This window comes from Oncorhynchus mykiss, chromosome 9 (assembly GCF_057628025.1).
Source record: "Oncorhynchus mykiss isolate SJ-2025 chromosome 9, ASM5762802v1, whole genome shotgun sequence".
NCBI lineage: Eukaryota > Metazoa > Chordata > Actinopteri > Salmoniformes > Salmonidae > Oncorhynchus > Oncorhynchus mykiss.
This window is the reverse complement of record NC_143030.1, coordinates 41,325,581-41,341,260: the sequence shown is the minus strand read 5'-3', so window position 1 is coordinate 41,341,260 and position 15,680 is coordinate 41,325,581. Positions and strand designations below refer to the sequence as shown.

Here is a 15,680-nt window from a genome sequence, read left to right as displayed (position 1 = left end):
TAGATTTTTCAACCAAGTTATTTTTTTGCTTTCTGCAGCAATGACAGTGAAGATATCGATTGACGTGTCCATGGTGCTTGGAACGATTGAACATCATGTGAGTGTTTTGTGCTTTACTTGTGAGCATAACAGTCTTCCAAAATCTTGACCATGCTTCAGTTCAAATCTTCTGTAGTTCATCTGCTGTGTCTTTCACATTCTGTCTTGTTCAGTCGCGACAGCAAAATGATGACGAGTTTTTACAAATTAATAAAGTGCAAAATGAGATCAATTCATTTTTTTAAAAACAAATGAAAAAATAAGACTTCCAAAAGAATGGAACTCATTTATTTTGAGTCAAATGACGCAAAGGTACGTGAATCAAAGTCAATTAATTTTGAAAATACCCATTCAAATAGATCCGTTTTCAACTAGAGAGATTAAGACTCGGCGTATCCGTCTCAATCCTCCACAACTGCTTATGTTACCCCTCCATATCTGCAGTGAAAGATGGTGGACCTAGATCGGTTTTTGTCAAACCATGAGACAATACCTATAATCGGTCTTCTCACAAAAACATCTCTAGCTTCCGAACCGTTTGACCTACAAATTCATATGACCACTCTCTGGAATGAGGAGACCCTCACGAACATGGTGGTATTCTCAATTGTTCTCTACATCCCCCACAAGTGTCAGGAGACTCGTCTGAAGTCACAACCGTCTATGTTGCCAAGTTCTGTTTGTAGAATCCAAAATCTTGGGCTACAAACTAATGTGACCCCACTTGTAGCAATGTTCTCCGTTTTGCCCTACGTTCCCAACAAGTGTCACGGGACTAATCTGAAGGTAACCTGTAGTGATTAAAATGATAGATTTTTCAACCAAGTTATTTTTTTGCTTTCTGCAGCAATGACAGTGAAGATATCGATTGACGTGTCCATGGTGCTTGGAACGATTGAACATCATGTGAGTGTTTTGTGCTTTACTTGTGAGCATAACAGTCTTCCAAAATCTTGACCATGCTTCAGTTCAAATCTTCTGTAGTTCATCTGCTGTGTCTTTCACATTCTGTCTTGTTCAGTCGCGACAGCAAAATGATGACGAGTTTTTACAAATTAATAAAGTGCAAAATGAGATCAATTCATTTTTTTAAAAACAAATGAAAAAATAAGACTTCCAAAAGAATGGAACTCATTTATTTTGAGTCAAATGACGCAAAGGTACGTGAATCAAAGTCAATTAATTTTGACAAATACCCATTCAAATAGATCCGTTTTCAACTAGAGAGATTAAGACTCGGCGTATCCGTCTCAATCCTCCACAACTGCTTATGTTACCCCTCCATATCTGCAGTGAAAGATGGTGGACCTAGATCGGTTTTTGTCAAACCATGAGACAATACCTATAATCGGTCTTCTCACAAAAACATCTCTAGCTTCCGAACCGTTTGACCTACAAATTCATATGACCACTCTCTGGAATGAGGAGACCCTCACGAACATGGTGGTATTCTCAATTGTTCTCTACATCCCCCACAAGTGTCAGGAGACTCGTCTGAAGTCACAACCGTCTATGTTGCCAAGTTCTGTTTGTAGAATCCAAAATCTTGGGCTACAAACTAATGTGACCCCACTTGTTGCAATGTTCTCCGTTTTGCCCTACGTTCCCAACAAGTGTCACGGGACTAATCTGAAGGTAACCTGTAGTGATTAAAATGATAGATTTTTCAACCAGGGACCTCTCGCAACCTAAGCCATAATCATACACCTAAACCGTGAAAGTGAATTATCACTTTCCACCAAAATGACGGTCAAATTATGAGTCGATGTCTCAATGTTGCTACTGAGCTGCACATAGCATTGGTGGTATAGTGGTGAGCATAGCTGCCTTCCAAGCAGTTGACCTGGGTTCGATTCCCGGCCAATGCAGAGCCTGAGGAATTCATTTGTTTTAGGGGCTGGATGTCATTTCAAGTGTATTACATTTAAATCATTATCCTTGTACTTGGAAGTCAGAATTGCTCCTACATTCTGCAGGTTATCTAAAATAATAAATGTTGTGCGACGTTGAACCAACAAGTGCTTATCAAAATAGATTTGCAGTCCTATCGCCAAAACCATTCAGCCACCTTGTCCTGCGCCCAAGAGGTGATAGTCGGCATTCCGACAAGATCTGCCTGTCTGAGATTGTTCAAGGATCTGCAAAAGGGCTCATCCGGGATTTGAACCCGGGACCTCTCGCACCCTAAGCGAGAATCATACCCCTAGACCAACGAGCCTTATGCAAAAAGTTATTTTTTTGCTTTCTGCAGCAATGACAGTGAAGATATCGATTGACGTGTCCATGGTGCTTGGAACGATTGAACGTCATGTGAGTGTTTTGTGCTTTACTTGTGAGCATAACAGTCTTCCAAAATCTTGACCATGCTTCAGTTCAAATCTTCTGTAGTTCATCTGCTGTGTCTTTCACATTCTGTCTTGTTCAGTCGCGACAGCAAAATGATGACGAGTTTTTACAAATTAATAAAGTGCAAAATGAGATCAATTCATTTTTTTTAAAAACAAATGAAAAAATAAGACTTCCAAAAGAATGGAACTCATTTATTTTGAGTCAAATGAGACCATGAGACAATACCTATAATCGGTCTTCTCACAAAAACATCTCTAGCTTCCGAACCGTTTGACCTACAAATTCATATGACCACTCTCTGGAATGAGGAGACCCTCACGAACATGGTGGTATTCTCAATTTTTCTCTACATCCCCCAAAAGTGTCAGGAGACTCGTCTGAAGTCACAACCGTCTATGTTGCCAAGTTCTGTTTGTAGAATCCAAAATCTTGGGCTACAAACTAATGTGACCCCACTTGTCGCAATGTTCTCCGTTTTGCCCTACGTTCCCAACAAGTGTCACGGGACTAATCTGAAGGTAACCTGTAGTGATTAAAATGATAGATTTTTCAACCAGGGACCTCTCGCAACCTAAGCCATAATCATACACCTAAACCGTGAAAGTGAATTATCACTTTCCACCAAAATGACGGTCAAATTATGAGTCGATGTCTCAATGTTGCTACTGAGCTGCACATAGCATTGGTGGTATAGTGGTGAGCATAGCTGCCTTCCAAGCAGTTGACCCGGGTTCGATTCCCGGCCAATGCAGAGCCTGAGGAATTCATTTGTTTTAGGGGCTGGATGTCATTTCAAGTGTATTACATTTGAATCATTATCCTTGTACTTGGAAGTCAGAATTGCTCCTACATTCTGCAGGTTATCTAAAATAATAAATGTTGTGCGACGTTGAACCAACAAGTGCTTATCAAAATAGATTTGCAGTCCTATCGCCAAAACCATTCAGCCACCTTGTCCTGCGCCCAAGAGGTGATAGTCGGCATTCCGACAAGATCTGCCTGTCTGAGATTGTTCAAGGATCTGCAAAAGGGCTCATCCGGGATTTGAACCCGGGACCTCTCCCACCCTATGCGAGAATCATACCCCTAGACCAACGAGCCTTATACCAAAAGTTATTTTTTTGCTTTCTGCAGCAATGACAGTGAAGATATCGATTGACGTGTCCATGGTGCTTGGAACGATTGAACATCATGTGAGTGTTTTGTGCTTTACTTGTGAGCATAACAGTCTTCCAAAATCTTGACCATGCTTCAGTTCAAATCTTCTGTAGTTCATCTGCTGTGTCTTTCACATTCTGTCTTGTTCAGTCGCGACAGCAAAATGATGACGAGTTTTTACAAATTAATAAAGTGCAAAATGAGATCAATTCATTTTTTTAAAAACAAATGAAAAAATAAGACTTCCAAAAGAATGGAACTCATTTATTTTGAGTCAAATGACGCAAAGGTACGTGAATCAAAGTCAATTAATTTTGAAAATACCCATTCAAATAGATCCGTTTTCAACTAGAGAGATTAAGACTCGGCGTATCCGTCTCAATCCTCCACAACTGCTTATGTTACCCCTCCATATCTGCAGTGAAAGATGGTGGACCTAGATCGGTTTTTGTCAAACCATGAGACAATACCTATAATCGGTCTTCTCACAAAAACATCTCTAGCTTCCGAACCGTTTGACCTACAAATTCATATGACCACTCTCTGGAATGAGGAGACCCTCACGAACATGGTGGTATTCTCAATTTTTCTCTACATCCCCCAAAAGTGTCAGGAGACTCGTCTGAAGTCACAACCGTCTATGTTGCCAAGTTCTGTTTGTAGAATCCAAAATCTTGGGCTACAAACTAATGTGACCCCACTTGTCGCAATGTTCTCCGTTTTGCCCTACGTTCCCAACAAGTGTCACGGGACTAATCTGAAGGTAACCTGTAGTGATTAAAATGATAGATTTTTCAACCAAGTTATTTTTTTGCTTTCTGCAGCAATGACAGTGAAGATATCAATTGACGTGTCCATGGTGCTTGGAACGATTGAACATCATGTGAGTGTTTTGTGCTTTACTTGTGAGCATAACAGTCTTCCAAAATCTTGACCATGCTTCAGTTCAAATCTTCTGTAGTTCATCTGCTGTGTCTTTCACATTCTGTCTTGTTCAGTCGCGACAGCAAAATGATGACGAGTTTTTACAAATTAATAAAGTGCAAAATGAGATCAATTCATTTTTTAAAAAACAAATGAAAAAATAAGACTTCCAAAAGAATGGAACTCATTTATTTTGAGTCAAATGACGCAAAGGTACGTGAATCAAAGTCAATTAATTTTGAAAATACCCATTCAAATAGATCCGTTTTCAACTAGAGAGATTAAGACTCGGCGTATCCGTCTCAATCCTCCACAACTGCTTATGTTACCCCTCCATATCTGCAGTGAAAGATGGTGGACCTAGATCGGTTTTTGTCAAACCATGAGACAATACCTATAATCGGTCTTCTCACAAAAACATCTCTAGCTTCCGAACCGTTTGACCTACAAATTCATATGACCACTCTCTGGAATGAGGAGACCCTCACGAACATGGTGGTATTCTCAATTTTTCTCTACATCCCCCACAAGTGTCAGGAGACTCGTCTGAAGTCACAACCGTCTATGTTGCCAAGTTCTGTTTGTAGAATCCAAAATCTTGGGCTACAAACTAATGTGACCCCACTTGTCGCAATGTTCTCCGTTTTGCCCTACGTTCCCAACAAGTGTCACGGGACTAATCTGAAGGTAACCTGTAGTGATTAAAATGATAGATTTTTCAACCAAGTTATTTTTTTGCTTTCTGCAGCAATGACAGTGAAGATATCAATTGACGTGTCCATGGTGCTTGGAACGATTGAACATCATGTGAGTGTTTTGTGCTTTACTTGTGAGCATAACAGTCTTCCAAAATCTTGACCATGCTTCAGTTCAAATCTTCTGTAGTTCATCTGCTGTGTCTTTCACATTCTGTCTTGTTCAGTCGCGACAGCAAAATGATGACGAGTTTTTACAAATTAATAAAGTGCAAAATGACATCAATTCATTTTTTAAAAAACAAATGAAAAAATAAGACTTCCAAAAGAATGGAACTCATTTATTTTGAGTCAAATGACGCAAAGGTACGTGAATCAAAGTCAATTAATTTTGAAAATACCCATTCAAATAGATCCGTTTTCAACTAGAGAGATTAAGACTCGGCGTATCCGTCTCAATCCTCCACAACTGCTTATGTTACCCCTCCATATCTGCAGTGAAAGATGGTGGACCTAGATCGGTTTTTGTCAAACCATGAGACAATACCTATAATCGGTCTTCTCACAAAAACATCTCTAGCTTCCGAACCGTTTGACCTACAAATTCATATGACCACTCTCTGGAATGAGGAGACCCTCACGAACATGGTGGTATTCTCAATTGTTCTCTACATCCCCCACAAGTGTCAGGAGACTCGTCTGAAGTCACAACCGTCTATGTTGCCAAGTTCTGTTTGTAGAATCCAAAATCTTGGGCTACAAACTAATGTGACCCCACTTGTCGCAATGTTCTCCGTTTTGCCCTACGTTCCCAACAAGTGTCACGGGACTAATCTGAAGGTAACCTGTAGTGATTAAAATGATAGATTTTTCAACCAAGTTATTTTTTTGCTTTCTGCAGCAATGACAGTGAAGATATCAATTGACGTGTCCATGGTGCTTGGAACGATTGAACATCATGTGAGTGTTTTGTGCTTTACTTGTGAGCATAACAGTCTTCCAAAATCTTGACCATGCTTCAGTTCAAATCTTCTGTAGTTCATCTGCTGTGTCTTTCACATTCTGTCTTGTTCAGTCGCGACAGCAAAATGATGACGAGTTTTTACAAATTAATAAAGTGCAAAATGAGATCAATTCATTTTTTAAAAAACAAATGAAAAAATAAGACTTCCAAAAGAATGGAACTCATTTATTTTGAGTCAAATGACGCAAAGGTACGTGAATCAAAGTCAATTAATTTTGAAAATACCCATTCAAATAGATCCGTTTTCAACTAGAGAGATTAAGACTCGGCGTATCCGTCTCAATCCTCCACAACTGCTTATGTTACCCCTCCATATCTGCAGTGAAAGATGGTGGACCTAGATCGGTTTTTGTCAAACCATGAGACAATACCTATAATCGGTCTTCTCACAAAAACATCTCTAGCTTCCGAACCGTTTGACCTACAAATTCATATGACCACTCTCTGGAATGAGGAGACCCTCACGAACATGGTGGTATTCTCAATTTTTCTCTACATCCCCCACAAGTGTCAGGAGACTCGTCTGAAGTCACAACCGTCTATGTTGCCAAGTTCTGTTTGTAGAATCCAAAATCTTGGGCTACAAACTAATGTGACCCCACTTGTCGCAATGTTCTCCGTTTTGCCCTACGTTCCCAACAAGTGTCACGGGACTAATCTGAAGGTAACCTGTAGTGATTAAAATGATAGATTTTTCAACCAAGTTATTTTTTTGCTTTCTGCAGCAATGACAGTGAAGATATCAATTGACGTGTCCATGGTGCTTGGAACGATTGAACATCATGTGAGTGTTTTGTGCTTTACTTGTGAGCATAACAGTCTTCCAAAATCTTGACCATGCTTCAGTTCAAATCTTCTGTAGTTCATCTGCTGTGTCTTTCACATTCTGTCTTGTTCAGTCGCGACAGCAAAATGATGACGAGTTTTTACAAATTAATAAAGTGCAAAATGAGATCAATTCATTTTTTAAAAAACAAATGAAAAAATAAGACTTCCAAAAGAATGGAACTCATTTATTTTGAGTCAAATGACGCAAAGGTACGTGAATCAAAGTCAATTAATTTTGAAAATACCCATTCAAATAGATCCGTTTTCAACTAGAGAGATTAAGACTCGGCGTATCCGTCTCAATCCTCCACAACTGCTTATGTTACCCCTCCATATCTGCAGTGAAAGATGGTGGACCTAGATCGGTTTTTGTCAAACCATGAGACAATACCTATAATCGGTCTTCTCACAAAAACATCTCTAGCTTCCGAACCGTTTGACCTACAAATTCATATGACCACTCTCTGGAATGAGGAGACCCTCACGAACATGGTGGTATTCTCAATTGTTCTCTACATCCCCCACAAGTGTCAGGAGACTCGTCTGAAGTCACAACCGTCTATGTTGCCAAGTTCTGTTTGTAGAATCCAAAATCTTGGGCTACAAACTAATGTGACCCCACTTGTCGCAATGTTCTCCGTTTTGCCCTACGTTCCCAACAAGTGTCACGGGACTAATCTGAAGGTAACCTGTAGTGATTAAAATGATAGATTTTTCAACCAAGTTATTTTTTTGCTTTCTGCAGCAATGACAGTGAAGATATCAATTGACGTGTCCATGGTGCTTGGAACGATTGAACATCATGTGAGTGTTTTGTGCTTTACTTGTGAGCATAACAGTCTTCCAAAATCTTGACCATGCTTCAGTTCAAATCTTCTGTAGTTCATCTGCTGTGTCTTTCACATTCTGTCTTGTTCAGTCGCGACAGCAAAATGATGACGAGTTTTTACAAATTAATAAAGTGCAAAATGAGATCAATTCATTTTTTAAAAAACAAATGAAAAAATAAGACTTCCAAAAGAATGGAACTCATTTATTTTGAGTCAAATGACGCAAAGGTACGTGAATCAAAGTCAATTAATTTTGAAAATACCCATTCAAATAGATCCGTTTTCAACTAGAGAGATTAAGACTCGGCGTATCCGTCTCAATCCTCCACAACTGCTTATGTTACCCCTCCATATCTGCAGTGAAAGATGGTGGACCTAGATCGGTTTTTGTCAAACCATGAGACAATACCTATAATCGGTCTTCTCACAAAAACATCTCTAGCTTCCGAACCGTTTGACCTACAAATTCATATGACCACTCTCTGGAATGAGGAGACCCTCACGAACATGGTGGTATTCTCAATTTTTCTCTACATCCCCCACAAGTGTCAGGAGACTCGTCTGAAGTCACAACCGTCTATGTTGCCAAGTTCTGTTTGTAGAATCCAAAATCTTGGGCTACAAACTAATGTGACCCCACTTGTCGCAATGTTCTCCGTTTTGCCCTACGTTCCCAACAAGTGTCACGGGACTAATCTGAAGGTAACCTGTAGTGATTAAAATGATAGATTTTTCAACCAAGTTATTTTTTTGCTTTCTGCAGCAATGACAGTGAAGATATCGATTGACGTGTCCATGGTGCTTGGAACGATTGAACATCATGTGAGTGTTTTGTGCTTTACTTGTGAGCATAACAGTCTTCCAAAATCTTGACCATGCTTCAGTTCAAATCTTCTGTAGTTCATCTGCTGTGTCTTTCACATTCTGTCTTGTTCAGTCGCGACAGCAAAATGATGACGAGTTTTTACAAATTAATAAAGTGCAAAATGAGATCAATTCATTTTTTTAAAAACAAATGAAAAAATAAGACTTCCAAAAGAATGGAACTCATTTATTTTGAGTCAAATGACGCAAAGGTACGTGAGTCAAAGTCAATTAATTTTGAAAATACCCATTCAAATAGATCCGTTTTCAACTAGAGAGATTAAGACTCGGCGTATCCGTCTCAATCCTCCACAACTGCTTATGTTACCCCTCCATATCTGCAGTGAAAGATGGTGGACCTAGATCGGTTTTTGTCAAACCATGAGACAATACCTATAATCGGTCTTCTCACAAAAACATCTCTAGCTTCCGAACCGTTTGACCTACAAATTCATATGACCACTCTCTGGAATGAGGAGACCCTCACGAACATGGTGGTATTCTCAATTGTTCTCTACATCCCCCACAAGTGTCAGGAGACTCGTCTGAAGTCACAACCGTCTATGTTGCCAAGTTCTGTTTGTAGAATCCAAAATCTTGGGCTACAAACTAATGTGACCCCACTTGTAGCAATGTTCTCCGTTTTGCCCTACGTTCCCAACAAGTGTCACGGGACTAATCTGAAGGTAACCTGTAGTGATTAAAATGATAGATTTTTCAACCAAGTTATTTTTTTGCTTTCTGCAGCAATGACAGTGAAGATATCGATTGACGTGTCCATGGTGCTTGGAACGATTGAACATCATGTGAGTGTTTTGTGCTTTACTTGTGAGCATAACAGTCTTCCAAAATCTTGACCATGCTTCAGTTCAAATCTTCTGTAGTTCATCTGCTGTGTCTTTCACATTCTGTCTTGTTCAGTCGCGACAGCAAAATGATGACGAGTTTTTACAAATTAATAAAGTGCAAAATGAGATCAATTCATTTTTTTAAAAACAAATGAAAAAATAAGACTTCCAAAAGAATGGAACTCATTTATTTTGAGTCAAATGACGCAAAGGTACGTGAGTCAAAGTCAATTAATTTTGAAAATACCCATTCAAATAGATCCGTTTTCAACTAGAGAGATTAAGACTCGGCGTATCCGTCTCAATCCTCCACAACTGCTTATGTTACCCCTCCATATCTGCAGTGAAAGATGGTGGACCTAGATCGGTTTTTGTCAAACCATGAGACAATACCTATAATCGGTCTTCTCACAAAAACATCTCTAGCTTCCGAACCGTTTGACCTACAAATTCATATGACCACTCTCTGGAATGAGGAGACCCTCACGAACATGGTGGTATTCTCAATTGTTCTCTACATCCCCCACAAGTGTCAGGAGACTCGTCTGAAGTCACAACCGTCTATGTTGCCAAGTTCTGTTTGTAGAATCCAAAATCTTGGGCTACAAACTAATGTGACCCCACTTGTAGCAATGTTCTCCGTTTTGCCCTACGTTCCCAACAAGTGTCACGGGACTAATCTGAAGGTAACCTGTAGTGATTAAAATGATAGATTTTTCAACCAAGTTATTTTTTTGCTTTCTGCAGCAATGACAGTGAAGATATCGATTGACGTGTCCATGGTGCTTGGAACGATTGAACATCATGTGAGTGTTTTGTGCTTTACTTGTGAGCATAACAGTCTTCCAAAATCTTGACCATGCTTCAGTTCAAATCTTCTGTAGTTCATCTGCTGTGTCTTTCACATTCTGTCTTGTTCAGTCGCGACAGCAAAATGATGACGAGTTTTTACAAATTAATAAAGTGCAAAATGAGATCAATTCATTTTTTTAAAAACAAATGAAAAAATAAGACTTCCAAAAGAATGGAACTCATTTATTTTGAGTCAAATGACGCAAAGGTACGTGAATCAAAGTCAATTAATTTTGAAAATACCCATTCAAATAGATCCGTTTTCAACTAGAGAGATTAAGACTCGGCGTATCCGTCTCAATCCTCCACAACTGCTTATGTTACCCCTCCATATCTGCAGTGAAAGATGGTGGACCTAGATCGGTTTTTGTCAAACCATGAGACAATACCTATAATCGGTCTTCTCACAAAAACATCTCTAGCTTCCGAACCGTTTGACCTACAAATTCATATGACCACTCTCTGGAATGAGGAGACCCTCACGAACATGGTGGTATTCTCAATTGTTCTCTACATCCCCCACAAGTGTCAGGAGACTCGTCTGAAGTCACAACCGTCTATGTTGCCAAGTTCTGTTTGTAGAATCCAAAATCTTGGGCTACAAACTAATGTGACCCCACTTGTCGCAATGTTCTCCGTTTTGCCCTACGTTCCCAACAAGTGTCACGGGACTAATCTGAAGGTAACCTGTAGTGATTAAAATGATAGATTTTTCAACCAGGGACCTCTCGCAACCTAAGCCATAATCATACACCTAAACCGTGAAAGTGAATTATCACTTTCCACCAAAATGACGGTCAAATTATGAGTCGATGTCTCAATGTTGCTACTGAGCTGCACATAGCATTGGTGGTATAGTGGTGAGCATAGCTGCCTTCCAAGCAGTTGACCCGGGGTCGATTCCCGGCCAATGCAGAGCCTGAGGAATTCATTTTTTTTAGGGGCTGGATGTCATTTCAAGTGTATTACATTTGAATCATTATCCTTGTACTTGGAAGTCAGAATTGCTCCTACATTCTGCAGGTTATCTAAAATAATAAATGTTGTGCGACGTTGAACCAACAAGTGCTTATCAAAATAGATTTGCAGTCCTATCGCCAAAACCATTCAGCCACCTTGTCCTGCGCCCAAGAGGTGATAGTCGGCATTCCGACAAGATCTGCCTGTCTGAGATTGTTCAAGGATCTGCAAAAGGGCTCATCCGGGATTTGAACCCGGGACCTCTCGCACCCTAAGCGAGAATCATACCCCTAGACCAACGAGCCTTATGCAAAAAGTTATTTTTTTGCTTCCTGCAGCAATGACAGTGAAGATATCGATTGACGTGTCCATGGTGCTTGGAACGATTGAACATCATGTGAGTGTTTTGTGCTTTACTTGTGAGCATAACAGTCTTCCAAAATCTTGACCATGCTTCAGTTCAAATCTTCTGTAGTTCATCTGCTGTGTCTTTCACATTCTGTCTTGTTCAGTCGCGACAGCAAAATGATGACGAGTTTTTACAAATTAATAAAGTGCAAAATGAGATCAATTCATTTTTTTTAAAAACAAATGAAAAAATAAGACTTCCAAAAGAATGGAACTCATTTATTTTGAGTCAAATGAGACCATGAGACAATACCTATAATCGGTCTTCTCACAAAAACATCTCTAGCTTCCGAACCGTTTGACCTACAAATTCATATGACCACTCTCTGGAATGAGGAGACCCTCACGAACATGGTGGTATTCTCAATTTTTCTCTACATCCCCCACAAGTGTCAGGAGACTCGTCTGAAGTCACAACCGTCTATGTTGCCAAGTTCTGTTTGTAGAATCCAAAATCTTGGGCTACAAACTAATGTGACCCCACTTGTCGCAATGTTCTCCGTTTTGCCCTACGTTCCCAACAAGTGTCACGGGACTAATCTGAAGGTAACCTGTAGTGATTAAAATGATAGATTTTTCAACCAGGGACCTCTCGCAACCTAAGCCATAATCATACACCTAAACCGTGAAAGTGAATTATCACTTTCCACCAAAATGACGGTCAAATTATGAGTCGATGTCTCAATGTTGCTACTGAGCTGCACATAGCATTGGTGGTATAGTGGTGAGCATAGCTGCCTTCCAAGCAGTTGACCCGGGGTCGATTCCCGGCCAATGCAGAGCCTGAGGAATTCATTTTTTTTAGGGGCTGGATGTCATTTCAAGTGTATTACATTTGAATCATTATCCTTGTACTTGGAAGTCAGAATTGCTCCTACATTCTGCAGGTTATCTAAAATAATAAATGTTGTGCGACGTTGAACCAACAAGTGCTTATCAAAATAGATTTGCAGTCCTATCGCCAAAACCATTCAGCCACCTTGTCCTGCGCCCAAGAGGTGATAGTCGGCATTCCGACAAGATCTGCCTGTCTGAGATTGTTCAAGGATCTGCAAAAGGGCTCATCCGGGATTTGAACCCGGGACCTCTCGCACCCTAAGCGAGAATCATACCCCTAGACCAACGAGCCTTATGCAAAAAGTTATTTTTTTGCTTTCTGCAGCAATGACAGTGAAGATATCGATTGACGTGTCCATGGTGCTTGGAACGATTGAACATCATGTGAGTGTTTTGTGCTTTACTTGTGAGCATAACAGTCTTCCAAAATCTTGACCATGCTTCAGTTCAAATCTTCTGTAGTTCATCTGCTGTGTCTTTCACATTCTGTCTTGTTCAGTCGCGACAGCAAAATGATGACGAGTTTTTACAAATTAATAAAGTGCAAAATGAGATCAATTCATTTTTTTTAAAAACAAATGAAAAAATAAGACTTCCAAAAGAATGGAACTCATTTATTTTGAGTCAAATGAGACCATGAGACAATACCTATAATCGGTCTTCTCACAAAAACATCTCTAGCTTCCGAACCGTTTGACCTACAAATTCATATGACCACTCTCTGGAATGAGGAGACCCTCACGAACATGGTGGTATTCTCAATTTTTCTCTACATCCCCCACAAGTGTCAGGAGACTCGTCTGAAGTCACAACCGTCTATGTTGCCAAGTTCTGTTTGTAGAATCCAAAATCTTGGGCTACAAACTAATGTGACCCCACTTGTCGCAATGTTCTCCGTTTTGCCCTACGTTCCCAACAAGTGTCACGGGACTAATCTGAAGGTAACCTGTAGTGATTAAAATGATAGATTTTTCAACCAGGGACCTCTCGCAACCTAAGCCATAATCATACACCTAAACCGTGAAAGTGAATTATCACTTTCCACCAAAATGACGGTCAAATTATGAGTCGATGTCTCAATGTTGCTACTGAGCTGCACATAGCATTGGTGGTATAGTGGTGAGCATAGCTGCCTTCCAAGCAGTTGACCCGGGGTCGATTCCCGGCCAATGCAGAGCCTGAGGAATTCATTTTTTTTAGGGGCTGGATGTCATTTCAAGTGTATTACATTTGAATCATTATCCTTGTACTTGGAAGTCAGAATTGCTCCTACATTCTGCAGGTTATCTAAAATAATAAATGTTGTGCGACGTTGAACCAACAAGTGCTTATCAAAATAGATTTGCAGTCCTATCGCCAAAACCATTCAGCCACCTTGTCCTGCGCCCAAGAGGTGATAGTCGGCATTCCGACAAGATCTGCCTGTCTGAGATTGTTCAAGGATCTGCAAAAGGGCTCATCCGGGATTTGAACCCGGGACCTCTCGCACCCTAAGCGAGAATCATACCCCTAGACCAACGAGCCTTATGCAAAAAGTTATTTTTTTGCTTTCTGCAGCAATGACAGTGAAGATATCGATTGACGTGTCCATGGTGCTTGGAACGATTGAACATCATGTGAGTGTTTTGTGCTTTACTTGTGAGCATAACAGTCTTCCAAAATCTTGACCATGCTTCAGTTCAAATCTTCTGTAGTTCATCTGCTGTGTCTTTCACATTCTGTCTTGTTCAGTCGCGACAGCAAAATGATGACGAGTTTTTACAAATTAATAAAGTGCAAAATGAGATCAATTCATTTTTTTTTAAAAACAAATGAAAAAATAAGACTTCCAAAAGAATGGAACTCATTTATTTTGAGTCAAATGAGACCATGAGACAATACCTATAATCGGTCTTCTCACAAAAACATCTCTAGCTTCCGAACCGTTTGACCTACAAATTCATATGACCACTCTCTGGAATGAGGAGACCCTCACGAACATGGTGGTATTCTCAATTTTTCTCTACATCCCCCACAAGTGTCAGGAGACTCGTCTGAAGTCACAACCGTCTATGTTGCCAAGTTCTGTTTGTAGAATCCAAAATCTTGGGCTACAAACTAATGTGACCCCACTTGTCGCAATGTTCTCCGTTTTGCCCTACGTTCCCAACAAGTGTCACGGGACTAATCTGAAGGTAACCTGTAGTGATTAAAATGATAGATTTTTCAACCAGGGACCTCTCGCAACCTAAGCCATAATCATACACCTAAACCGTGAAAGTGAATTATCACTTTCCACCAAAATGACGGTCAAATTATGAGTCGATGTCTCAATGTTGCTACTGAGCTGCACATAGCATTGGTGGTATAGTGGTGAGCATAGCTGCCTTCCAAGCAGTTGACCCGGGGTCGATTCCCGGCCAATGCAGAGCCTGAGGAATTCATTTTTTTTAGGGGCTGGATGTCATTTCAAGTGTATTACATTTGAATCATTATCCTTGTACTTGGAAGTCAGAATTGCTCCTACATTCTGCAGGTTATCTAAAATAATAAATGTTGTGCGACGTTGAACCAACAAGTGCTTATCAAAATAGATTTGCAGTCCTATCGCCAAAACCATTCAGCCACCTTGTCCTGCGCCCAAGAGGTGATAGTCGGCATTCCGACAAGATCTGCCTGTCTGAGATTGTTCAAGGATCTGCAAAAGGGCTCATCCGGGATTTGAACCCGGGACCTCTCGCACCCTAAGCGAGAATCATACCCCTAGACCAACGAGCCTTATGCAAAAAGTTATTTTTTTGCTTTCTGCAGCAATGACAGTGAAGATATCGATTGACGTGTCCATGGTGCTTGGAACGATTGAACATCATGTGAGTGTTTTGTGCTTTACTTGTGAGCATAACAGTCTTCCAAAATCTTGACCATGCTTCAGTTCAAATCTTCTGTAGTTCATCTGCTGTGTCTTTCACATTCTGTCTTGTTCAGTCGCGACAGCAAAATGATGACGAGTTTTTACAAATTAATAAAGTGCAAAATGAGATCAATTCATTTTTTTTAAAAACAAATGAAAAAATAAGACTTCCAA

The 15,680-nt window shown here is 40.1% G+C and overlaps 6 non-coding genes across 6 annotated transcripts; 1 reads left to right on the top strand and 5 right to left on the bottom strand.

Moving 5' to 3' along the window:
* Positions 1-2,185: 2,185 nt before the first annotated feature.
* On the bottom strand, positions 2,186-2,257 carry trnap-agg (transfer RNA proline (anticodon AGG)). Its single transcript has one exon. It is a non-coding gene; the product is annotated as a tRNA-Pro (tRNA).
* Positions 2,258-3,067: 810 nt separating this feature from the next.
* trnag-ucc (transfer RNA glycine (anticodon UCC)) lies at positions 3,068-3,139 on the top strand. The gene has a single exon. It is a non-coding gene; the product is annotated as a tRNA-Gly (tRNA).
* Positions 3,140-11,604: 8,465 nt separating this feature from the next.
* On the bottom strand, positions 11,605-11,676 carry trnap-agg (transfer RNA proline (anticodon AGG)). Its single transcript has one exon. It is a non-coding gene; the product is annotated as a tRNA-Pro (tRNA).
* A 1,160-nt stretch (positions 11,677-12,836) lies between these two features.
* trnap-agg (transfer RNA proline (anticodon AGG)) lies at positions 12,837-12,908 on the bottom strand. The gene has a single exon. It is a non-coding gene; the product is annotated as a tRNA-Pro (tRNA).
* Positions 12,909-14,068: 1,160 nt separating this feature from the next.
* Positions 14,069-14,140, bottom strand: trnap-agg (transfer RNA proline (anticodon AGG)). The gene has a single exon. It is a non-coding gene; the product is annotated as a tRNA-Pro (tRNA).
* Positions 14,141-15,301: 1,161 nt separating this feature from the next.
* trnap-agg (transfer RNA proline (anticodon AGG)) lies at positions 15,302-15,373 on the bottom strand. The gene has a single exon. It is a non-coding gene; the product is annotated as a tRNA-Pro (tRNA).
* Between the last annotated feature and the right edge of the window lie 307 nt (positions 15,374-15,680).